Raw genomic sequence first — 12,163 nt, 5'->3', positions numbered from 1 at the left:
TTAAGCGTTTCATTAAAGCAGCCGCACATCGTGCGGGTAAAAAAATCCTAGTATATATATATATAGAGAGAGGAAAATTGTTTTTAGTACAAGGGTTTAAAAAAGTACAAAAAGTGCAATGTATTTCCTCCTTTTTCTTCCTTCTTCCTTCCATCTCTGACCACCATCACCACCACCATGATTATCTCCGACCACCACCATTGACCACTTAATTGCCACACACTACTTCCACGTATCCTTTTTCCCCAATGAAGAAAGATAGATACTTGTGTGTGAGTGGCTCGAATATTATTAGATTCTGGAAAGAGTACGTACGTAGTATCGTTTTAAATTAGTCTGTCTACACCCTTAATGAAGGCCTCCAAGTTGTGAGCATAGGGCCATCTAATTTTTCTTTACTCTTTTATCAGATATTTAATTTAATCATAACATACACCATTAAACCTTCTTATTTGTTTTAAAATATGGTAACGTGTACTATAATTTTGAGACGATATGATGGTAACATATTTAAGGTTGTGATCTGGATACCACTTACTTTTAAACCATGTTTAGAAATACCCATTGATGGTTTCTAGATGTTTTCAGAGGTCATATAGATGTTTTTGAGGGTTGGGTTTTTTATTTTGGGTTTGTAGGATCCATATTTTTTTTTGTCATTGGGCTTATTCGAGAGTCATATATGTTAAAACATAAAACATCTAAACAACGTAAAAGAAGGTGCAACAAACATATAACTTAGAATATCAATCTTTATGATCAAAAGAATGTCAAATAGATTATTATTGATAGAACCTAATCTAATAAATAGTTATTAGACTAGTATCAGCGCAATGCACAATGATGATGACAGTGATGACAGGTGACGGTGCTAACGGTGGTGGTGTGATTAATTGATATAAATGAGGGTTGTGTAGTTATTTTAAATGTTAATGAATATATGTTGTATATAATTACATTGAGAGTATTATAAGTATATATATTAGGTGAAAATGGTAGTTTAAGTATTCTAAAAGGTAAAAGTTGAAAAGGAAAGAATAGTAGTTTTATTTACATAGAAGTAAAGAAATATGACATATACAAGTAATAATTAAATGGAAACAAATAAATCGTTCTTATGTTTCTTTGTGTACTATTAAAAAAGAAAGAAAGAAATTAGTTGTTTAAGCCAATCCGTGACAAAGCATGCGCATAAGACTAATAGGAGTAGAACATCCGGGGAATGCCCCTCCACCATTCAAAACGCGACACGTGTCCTATACTAATCATATTAGGCATTCCTCCCATTCCTTTGGGGTGGAGTAATGCCCTCAAGGCATTCCTTTTCTTTTTTTTAATAAAATAATTGTATATATGTATATTTTGATATATATATATATATATATTATTTTTAAGTAGTTATGTATAGATATATGATTAAAGTTTATAAATAAAAGCTACTAAAAATTGATACGTCTTAATACAATACATACTAAAATTACTAAAAAATAAAACGTCTTAATATTTAAACTAACAGTACTAAATAAAACATGGAGGAATGAAAAGGAGAAAAGTAAACATACTAAAACTACTGAAATCCATACTCGGCACGAATTCTAGCCTGCTCCTCTAGCAAAGCTAGTCGATTTTCCGGCGGGACAGTAGACACGTCCCTAAACAATAAGTCCATATTTCTGCTTGGTTGTTTTTTCGACTTAAGTTCAAGCTTCTTCAATTCGATCTCTTGGCGTGCCTTGCCAACTTCTTGTAAACTCCGCATCTCCATTGCTATGTTATACGCCTCCACATCCACCGACGCCGCAGTCTTCCCCTTCCGTGAACCCCCCCCCCCCCACGGTCGGATTTTTTTGTCGTATCCCTCCCAACCGGACGACCTAACCTAGATAGTTCTGGCTGCGGTTCCCCCTCATCAGTATCATTAAGGTCGAATGCAACCCTCGCAGACGACCCCACACTTTGTTGACCCGAACTTTCTGATGTTGTCTTCGACCGTTTTGAACTCGGCTCACCAGGACTACTCATCGCCTCCCAACTCTCAATAACCTCCCACTTCGAACTTCTCCTCAAACACTGTCATTCTTTCAAAAACTTAAAAATCGGAAACTGAACATTGTATTCACTAACAACATTACTAATCAAATCTTTTTGGCTACTACCACTTTGATAACCCGAACCACTAAGCCTAGTTATAATACCATTAAACATGGTGACACTAGTCCTAATTTTCCGCCACTTCCCCTGTAATGATTCAATACCCCGGTAAGTCGGTCTCTCCAAGATTTTGTGATATCCTTCTTGAATCTTCAACCAAAAGGTCCGAACCTTTTGATAATTTGCTACAAAAAACAAATACACAAATATATATATATATATCATACGGTTTTATATATACATATATATATATATATGTGATGATGTTATACCGCATTTTGGGTCCTCAGATACATCGACCCAAGATCGACATAACGCCAAACTTTCCTCTTCCGACCAGTTTACTTGAGAGGCGATTTTCTTCGGGCCTCGGTTTGTTTCTTCCGATGTTTTCTTTTCTCTTTTTGCGGAGACGAAACACTAACTTCGGGTTGTGTCTCCTGAACCTCCTCCACATCTTCATAAAAGGAGCTCGATGCCGGTGGTGTATTAACCATCCGTTGTGAGTCTTAAAAACAAACACATAAACGAAAAATATATCAAGATTTATATATACACATATATATATATATCCGAAATATATATATAAAAATATATATTTATATATAAAACAGAAAATATATATGTATATATATATATAAAATCGAAAAAAAAATTTATATATATATTTATAACCGAAAATATATATGTATATATGAATAAATCCAAAAATTACCAAACATGGCGCCGGGTGTTTGAGCGAAACCCGACGGAGAAGGTCCAAAACCGAAGTTATCTTGTCGAATCCACGGGGTTCTATGTCCAGAGGGAGTCATCGATGATCCAATGTTCATTGTACCAAGTGATTGAATAAAATCCGGATTATTGTGAAGATTCGGGTCATCGAAGTTGTGTTGCAGGGGTGTTCTTTGATTGTTGTCCGCGTTTTGATTGGAGAAAAGGTTCAAACCCCACTGATTGGGAAACATTTTCGGTTGATTTGGATGAAAAAGGTATGATTTTTTGAAGAAGAATAGAGGGAGAGATGGAGAAGAAAGGGTGTAAAAATATATATGTGTTGTGTGTGTTTTGTATATATTTTAGAAAAGGAAATGAGTAAAAAAAAAAGAAATCGGAAGTGGACGGATGGATGATGTCCCCGAGGTCAAACCTCACTAAATTCCAATTAAATGGACGCGTTCAAAATGCAACGGGGCTCGTTTTTTCACCATTCGGAACGCCCCCCGGGGCCGAAGTGGGGCGTTCCCGGGGCGATCCGCACGAATTTTTTTGGTGGGAATGGGCTAGTCCCAATAGTCTAAGTTGATTAGTGACCGGCTATTATGTTAGATTTGTGGTCAGATGTTTTTTACAATGTAGTTTCTTCGTAAAGTCTCAAATTCGAATCTTGTTATATGCAAATTTGATGAGAGAACCTTAACAATGTTATACTCATCTAACACATAATGATGCAAATCCTTTAAGACGTTGCTAGAAAACGAACTGACATGAACACATATGCGTGAAAGTGGTAACCATTTATCCATTGCTGATTTTTAAAACTAAAAACAATCTATAACAATATACATACTATACGGGATAATGACCTGTGAATATAGTGAACAATGACAAAATGTCTATGTTATGTAACGAACTTACCATAACTGTCTAAGTGATGCATGTTACCGGGTAATCTACAGGTAGCCTGTTACCATCCATTTTTTTAAGGGATAATGACATGTGGATGTAGTTAACTATAACAAAATATCTATGTTATGTATTGATCTAATCGGAGGTCTATGTTATGTAACGAACTTACCAAAACTGTCTAAGGGATGCATGTTATAGGCTAAAGCCGGTCATCAATTTTTTTCACTTTATTTTTTTAATCTTAATAATTAATTAATTAATTTAACATATATAAATAAATATAAGTTATGGAAACATATATGTATATAAGTTCTGTAATTATATAAAAACTATAAACACCTTCATATCTTCTGGCCGCCACCTACCTCCCCATTTTTCTGATCAACCCTAACACAATCATATACCAAAAAATCAAAGATCTCAAAAATTAAAATCGCATTTGAAGATTACGATCCCTTATAAGGTCAAGAACCTGAAACCAATCATTACATATATTCTCAAACATATACACATTGACACACACAAATCTAAGGGTACATATATACAACCCACACAAACAAACAATGAGAACAAACTTAGAAGAACGCATTACAAGCCTAAAGCTGAAAAGATCAAATCCCCTTGACCTCAGAATTCATCATTTCTCTTTTCGGGATATTAATAAATAACTAAATGGAAACAAGAAAATAGCAGTTCTCAAATACTCGGGAGGAGTTGGAAACAATCAATAACATACATCACTTATAGACAGTTTTGGTAAGTTCATTACATGACATAGACCCTCGATTAGATCAATACATAAAATAAACATTTTGTCATAGTTCACTACATTCACAGGTCATTATCCCTTTGAATGATAACCGGCTACCTATAGATTACCCGGTAACATGTATCACTTAGACAGTTTTGGTAAGTTCGTTACATAACATAGACCCCCGATTATATCAATACATAACATAGACATTTTGTCATAGTTCACTAATTATTATCTCACATACCATACAGTTGTATTTGTTATGGAATGTGAAAAAAAAAAAAGTATTGTTCGATCATCAGTGTTCTTAATTAAATGACAATTTCAACATGGTTCAATAATCCATATTACATGTCTTATAATCCTTTATAAGTTAGGAAAGACATGATTGAACATTTAACTTTGATCATTATTTTGGTTATTCTATGTATTGAGAGCAATTAGTTTTTTTTAAAAATTTTGTTCAACTAAGTTATTCATAATTCCAAAGTGTTATTTTTTTATTATTCTCTATTTTAAGATATCTATTGCACATAGTCCACTTAAAATATTGCTAACATGAACTTAATTTACTTAAACAACTACATTATCCTTTTTTAAATCAATTACTTCTACATTAAAAACGCCACCGCCACCGCCGTGACCCGTCACCACCACCGCCGTGACCCGTCACCACCACGGCACCACCACTACCACCGCCATTATACCACCGCATCGCGCAGACGTATAACTTGGACGTACATAGGATGAAGATAAAAAACACAAACAAAAACAAAAGGCTCATTTTTTTGCCGGATGTTTGAATTAGAGTATTAGACAGCAAATCAAGGGAGTAACCATCTAGAGTTGATGAATAAGACAAATCTGGATTTATTATTTATGCCAATACAAGGAAAATTACTTGGTTCCTATATACTACTACAAAACATCACAAACCTTAACACTAGCAAGATGACACACATTGACATGATGAGAAATATTATATGATTCTAAGCACCAATAAAGATCAAACTTTTCTCATTATTTCACAATTCCAACCTTAAACCAACCTCATGAACACCATCATTAAACAAAAAAACTCATACATATATATAAATATATGATCAAAAACCAAAGATGTATTAATTCTTTTTTTTTTTGTTTGTTTCTTCAAAGATCTAAAATCATATATATATAGGTCATGACCTCAAACCATAAACCATTTGTGTGTACTTATCTTTGATCCATTTAAAGCTCTTTTTAAAAGAGCCTTTGACTTTACCTTCAACAGTATAGGCCTTGTAGCCAGCAACCCTTTTCTTCCTTTGCAATTCAGGGTCACTTATGCTCCAGTTTCTTGACATGGATGATGATCCACTTGTTGACTTATTTTTCTCAAACTTTGGATGATGGTTATATTGATCCATTTGACCAGTTTGTGATGTTGATGCATATGAAGTACTATAACATCTGAAATCTTGAATATTATTTGCATGGTTGTTGTTATAAGGTTGTCTTTGCATACCATTTGCATTGTATGACTTGGATCTAAAATCTTCCATATTTTGGTATGAAAGATTCTATAAGGAATAATTATAACTATACATACATACAGAGCTATGAATAATGAGTATGGGTTGTATCCAACTGTTGGGTGGGTGGGTGGAATTTTTACAGAGCTATATAATTTTATGATGATGATGATGTATTGATGTGGTAATTTGATTCTTGTGTGTAAAGTTGCTTTGTTTATGGTGATTTTTCTTTTTCGTCGGTGGAAAGATAGGAATTTATTCTCTAGGTGATTTTATATTTTTAATACTAGTACTTTATTATTTTGATACTACTTTCTCTTTCGGAGTTTGCAGTAAATAAGGCGAGCATAGTATCCGCACAATGTGCCGGCGATATAGTGGTGTCAGTGATAGTATTATTGGTGGTGATGGCGGTGTTAAGTGTTGTAGGTTGATATAATTGTGATACTGAAAACTTTTATAAGATAAGGGCTTAAAATGTTAATTGTTAAAGGTTTAGAATGCAAATTATAATTAATTAATGGAAAAATATAAAAAATTAAGGATAATTCTAATAATTTAAAGGTAGAATTATCAAACATAAAAAGAAGATAAAGATAAAGAAGAGTAAATTAAAATAAACTTTCTATTATTTGATGTTGGTGATTTTTTGTGTTTGAATGTTGCGCAACCCTTAAGTTTGCCCCGCTATAAATATTTTCAATGGTGTAATTCATTTAAAACAAACCGTTAGTAATTAACATTCTAAATAGAAGCATTCGTTACTACATGATATATCATATATTAGGCCATTATATTAGGAGTATTTATGATTTCCCTATATCGAAATATAAGGCAATTCTACTCCGTAACTCGATACATAAGAATTACCAGGAGAAAAAAAAGGCAGAGAATAATTGATGATGAGTTTTGTGGGATCCGATGCAGAGTGGATCACGGCATCTCCATTGGTCCAGGAACTATTACGTATTTGTTTTCGTTCATAGAGTATAAAGAAAGTAACTTAAAGTTAGCAACCATCAACAACTAAAAGCAAATAAAAAGAAAGGAAAATTGGCATCACACTTTTTGTTTTTCGGTTTGATCAACTAATATACCTTTATACCTTATTCATGAATATTGGTATAACAATTCATTTACTGAAATGTTCATTTCACTTTCAAAAATATCTAAATATGGTTACTTATCTATACTCTCTTATAATAGAAATTGACCATTTTTCTTTAAATTTTTAATAACCTGACATGTCTAATTTACCTTTCATCTTAATAAATTCCTATTTCCATTCTATACACTATGACCAAAATACCCTTACAAAAGTTTCAGACTTTATTATAAAAAAAAATTATTCGTTAAATATATATTTTTTAATTGTCAAAAACTATCATACAAATAAAAGTTCTGATTAAGTATTTGATTTGAAATTAACATTATCACAACACCTCAAACGTTGTCTATTTTAGTACCTGCATCGTGCGGAGACCCATCTAGTACGATATAATGACCACCCAAAGACATGTTTAAAATGCTAGAATGCACTATTAAAATACATTAACCTGTCACCTTCAAAATCTATGATATCTTCTTAATACTAATAACCAACAAAAAATTATCTTTGGTTTCAAAGTCGAAGAATGATTCATCTTCCATATAATCATCCTTGATACTTTCGTCGTCTTCCTTAACCTCAATGCATTTCGCTTCATACTCTTTAATTGGTTGCTTCCAGGTCTCTACCAAACCCTCTTCTTAAGCTAATAGGTACACACAAGTGGTTTGCGTTCTTGGAATCCCGCTCTTCAGGTTTCGGTCTGAAATCTCTAGGGGTTCCCAGCGGCGCTGGCTTGCCCTATTAGCTTTCGATTCATTCTCCTCTTCACCTTTTAATTCCTTTTCGGCCATATTCTGCTCGGCGTACTTCCAATCATACCTTTTTGTGTCAGGTTTTTCTCCTAAGATGCTTTCCGGGCTCCCTTCAAACACTCCCCCTGATTTGAGCTTGTTTATGAAACTGTGATCTTCCTGGTATTCATGTTCCTTTCAATTCACCTTTCTCTCGAGAAACTCAAAGGCTTCATTAGTTTTATTCAGAAACAGATTGCTTGCGACTTCATAGCAAAGCTTCGCCCTTTCTTAATATTTTAATCCATGATAAAATAAGGGAACGTAAATCCCCGTCTTCAAATCTTCATCTTCAAGCAAATCAACGGTTTCCTTTATCCTAAGACATGCACTTTCCCAATTCTCGAACCACAACCGCTCAAAATTTTCCAAATTACGTCTGAGTATGCCTTTGCGGCTGTTGTCAAAAGGTCCACAAATTGGCTGACCAGTAATCCCCAACGGCGCTGGGTGATGTCGAGCGGCACTAGATGGTCCTGAGCAGCTTCTGAAGTCGCCTTTTGTCATTTTAGCGTCTCTTTCCATCCCTGAATCAGGTTCTCCAGACTCTTTCCAGTGCATGGTACCTATCTTAAAGAAACACTAAATGAAAACTAAAGAAAAGAAAAACAAAAACGAAACAAACACGAAAACGATTAGTAACTTCAAGAACAAACTAATTTAACCTAATTTCAAACAATCTAATCTTAATTAACTAAAAACGATAAAATAAAAATATTTTTGGATTTTTGATTTTTAAGAAAAATGAAAATACTAGCTAAATTAACTAAAACCCTAATTTTGACCTAATGGCCTAATTTGACTTTAAACCTAAATGACTTGACCTTAGTGCTGAAAAGTATCTACTTTGTGCCGAAGTGTGTTTTTATTATTGATTCTAGCTTTTAATTTTATAATGTTGTACAAGTAAATTATCCTAAAACTAATACACTTACGAGCAGAGAATCCGGTCTGTGTAGTATAAGTCTAGTGATAAATTACAAGATCGTTCGCAGAGACGCATGCACTACCTAATATAATAATATGTGTAATTCTAGTTTGTTTTGGGGGTTTGTCACTAACTCCTAATAAACTACTACCTAACAGTAACTATCCGGTATTACCGGTGCAGACTGCGTCAGAAGACACAACGTAAAATATTGAAAAAGCAAATAACAGTAATTAATTTTAAATACTTGTTTGGCATCTCCGATCTCATGGTACGACCAAATACTATTCTACTCATTTGTTAGACTGTTGGAAACTTAATCACGACTCAGATTTTCGTTAGATTCACTTTGCCTAATTACTAGTGTTGTCGCTAGACTCACACTACCCTATAAACAAATTCTCGCTAGATTCATTATTTAAGCATTAATGACCTAAAGTTGTGTTATTAGTTCATCTTTTAGTTACCCGGTGATGATATACCCTACACAGGGCTCTACCTCCGTACCCAAAGCAGACACGAAGTTACCTTCATACAGATAAAATTATGGCCAGAACGGAGCTCGATCTTCTGTCACACCCCGACTAAGGCGGAAAACTCGGGATGCGACACATAGTACACGCGTCATGGATATTACGTATTTGAAAATACAAGGTCACAAATGAAATACGAGGTCACAAATGAAATACGAGGTCACAAATGAAATACGAGGTCGTATTTGAAAATACGAGGTCACAAATGAAATACGAGGTCACATTTGAAATACGAGGTCGCAAATCGACGGGGTCGTAAACTGGGTTGTTCTTCCCCAAAATTCATTCTAGAAAACCCTAATCGTTCATTTCGATCTGAAAGGTGTTTTTAACATCATATTCTACTTTTAGACTCCCTAATATGATGGGAAAACAATCCTAAAGTCGGAAACTCGAAAAACGGACTTAAACTCGAAAACCATTTGAACAAGGTTTATAAAAAGTATACAAAATTTATTATATCTCAAGATTTTGTTAACGAAATCACATTAAACTTTAAAAAAAGTTTTAATATATGTTTCTAAACGTTTTGGACGTGAAAAGTTTGATACTTGGCGTGTGTGATGTGTGTATAATAAGAAAAAACCGAAAATAGCAAAAAGAAGAGAATTAAATGGGTTTTGATTTTATACCTTGAATATGTAAAATATGAGTTTGTAAAGGTGTTTAGGACACAAAAACACTTGATGTAGTAAAGGTGTTTAGGACAAAAGTTTGTTAAAGCTAAATCTAAACAAAATAAGGTTTGATTTTCGTAAAACTTGATGTAAAATGGGGTAGTAATTGTGAGGTAGTAAAAGTGGGTTTGTAAAGTGAGGTAGCAAATTTGGGGTAGCAAAAGGGAGGTAGTAAGGGTTTTTGTGTGTTTTTCTTGAAGGCTAAGTTGATGGAATGAGAGTTTGTGAAAGAATATGAGTATTTATATGTAGGGTAAAATAGAGGTGCTTCCTTGCTAACACTTAAATACGATGCCAATAGAATACAATCCAGACTCAAATACGAGGCTATACCAGAAATACGAGGCCAAACATAATACGATGTCGAATTTAAAATATGAGGTCGATACACAATTACGAGGTTGTTGCACAAATACGAGGTCGTATTATAAACACGATGTCGATACAAAATTACCAGGTCGTATTTTCAAGTTTTAAAATTTTGATTTGACTAAAATTTTTCGTGGTCGACTCACGAGTGTTACACCTTCGTTTAGTATGACTAAATCTGGAGCAAGTACAGCTCCAAGGAAATATATATAACAAAGATCGGATATAGATCTTCTTCATGACCATCCGACTAAAGATATATCTAGCTCCGGTTTACTCGGACACGACTTGGTAACAAGATTACCACAAATCTTCTCAAGAAGCAAATAAGATATTCTCAAAGGATGAAGAGATTTACCCTAATTCTATTACCCTGCTCTCCAAGTTATTTACCCTCTATAAATAGAGGAAGAAGCCATACGATACATTATCATCATCATACGCATAATGCGTACAATGACTAAACCTTCATCCATAGTTTATTCGACCTCCGAATAAACCCTAAATAATTCCTCAAACCCTAAGTCGAACGAATCGACTTAGATCACCAATAATAAGGCGTAAAGCGGTCTTTGATCATAGTGCGATTATTTGATCAAACAAATTGGCGCCATCCGTGGGACCTTCAAACTGATTCCAACGACACCCACCTACTATCATAATAATCAGTTGCAATGGCTAAACTGGGAATTGATCACTTATCGAAATTTAGAGGTGCAAGGAGACCGCAACTGCTTCAAGAGGAGCCAGAAATGAAGAGATGGCGTCACGGAAACCCACATATGCCAGTCTCAGGTCTCCAAGCGACTGCCTATGACGACGCAGCGATGGTAACTGAAAAAACATTGGAAGCACATGAACGGTTAAGAAAGGATTACGTGTCGGCAAAGGAGGGCCAAAGCCCAAATGGGCAAACAGCCTCTGGTCCGTACACCCGGATCCAAAAATCCGGATTGACGCATGCCGACCGCCTAACTTGCGAAACCTCCTGAGCGCTCCGCTAAGGGAAAGAATACACGGAAAAGATAGTATAAACATAGACGACCCGAGAAAAACACAAACAATACCAATGGTCCTGGCACTAAATAGGCCCATACCAGGGCCACTAGGCGGGATCATGATAGATTCGCTCAAGGGCCGCTGGATATAATACCGAATGGGTCTGATCTGGTAACGCCGCGTAAGAACCACGGTGGCTCTTTACCAAGTCCGCCCGGTCAATACCCAGAAAAAGTCGTAAAAATTTCACCATTTCGAAACAAGGGACGCTAGAAACAGGGAGTCCCAAACAGGGGAGGCTTGTGACAAAAATACAAGGCCAGAAGCGAAAAGGATCCGAGCTAAGCATACCATACCCCAGTGAGGCTAAGTCCCCGGAAGGACCGTCGGGGCAGGCTCCGGACACAACCTTCGTCGGGTCGATAAGTCGAGACAATACGAGAACAACACCCAGGGTGAAGACAGCCTAACACGCAGAAAACTTCGGAGAACAAACCAAGATGAGCGAAGGCGCATCTTCGGTGACACGAAAGGGTTTCAAATCTCTGGCTCTTTCGTCGACACGTCACCCGCAGTAATAATTTACAAACCTGAAGAAAAAATGTCTGCACTAATAGATAAGGGGATCACCGACGCTAGCATTTTAAACGTTGGCATTTTAAGACAACATGCATTCTCGTCGCCCAATTCACAATACTATGGTTTGG

General features: G+C 35.3%; 1 long non-coding RNA gene across 1 annotated transcript; it reads right to left on the bottom strand.

Annotated features, from left to right (window-relative positions):
- Nucleotides 1-1,454: 1,454 nt before the first annotated feature.
- On the bottom strand, nucleotides 1,455-3,675 carry LOC122602225. The gene is made up of 3 exons (XR_006324184.1): nucleotides 2,867-3,675; nucleotides 2,424-2,659; nucleotides 1,455-2,336 (listed from the first exon to the last, which is right to left on the bottom strand). It is a non-coding gene; the product is annotated as an uncharacterized LOC122602225 (long non-coding RNA).
- Between the last annotated feature and the right edge of the window lie 8,488 nt (nucleotides 3,676-12,163).

Source organism: Erigeron canadensis, chromosome 5 (genome assembly GCF_010389155.1).
Source record: "Erigeron canadensis isolate Cc75 chromosome 5, C_canadensis_v1, whole genome shotgun sequence".
In the NCBI taxonomy this organism is placed as follows: domain Eukaryota; kingdom Viridiplantae; phylum Streptophyta; class Magnoliopsida; order Asterales; family Asteraceae; genus Erigeron; species Erigeron canadensis.
Note: the sequence above shows the minus strand (reverse complement) of the source record. Positions and strands in the feature narration are given on the sequence as shown.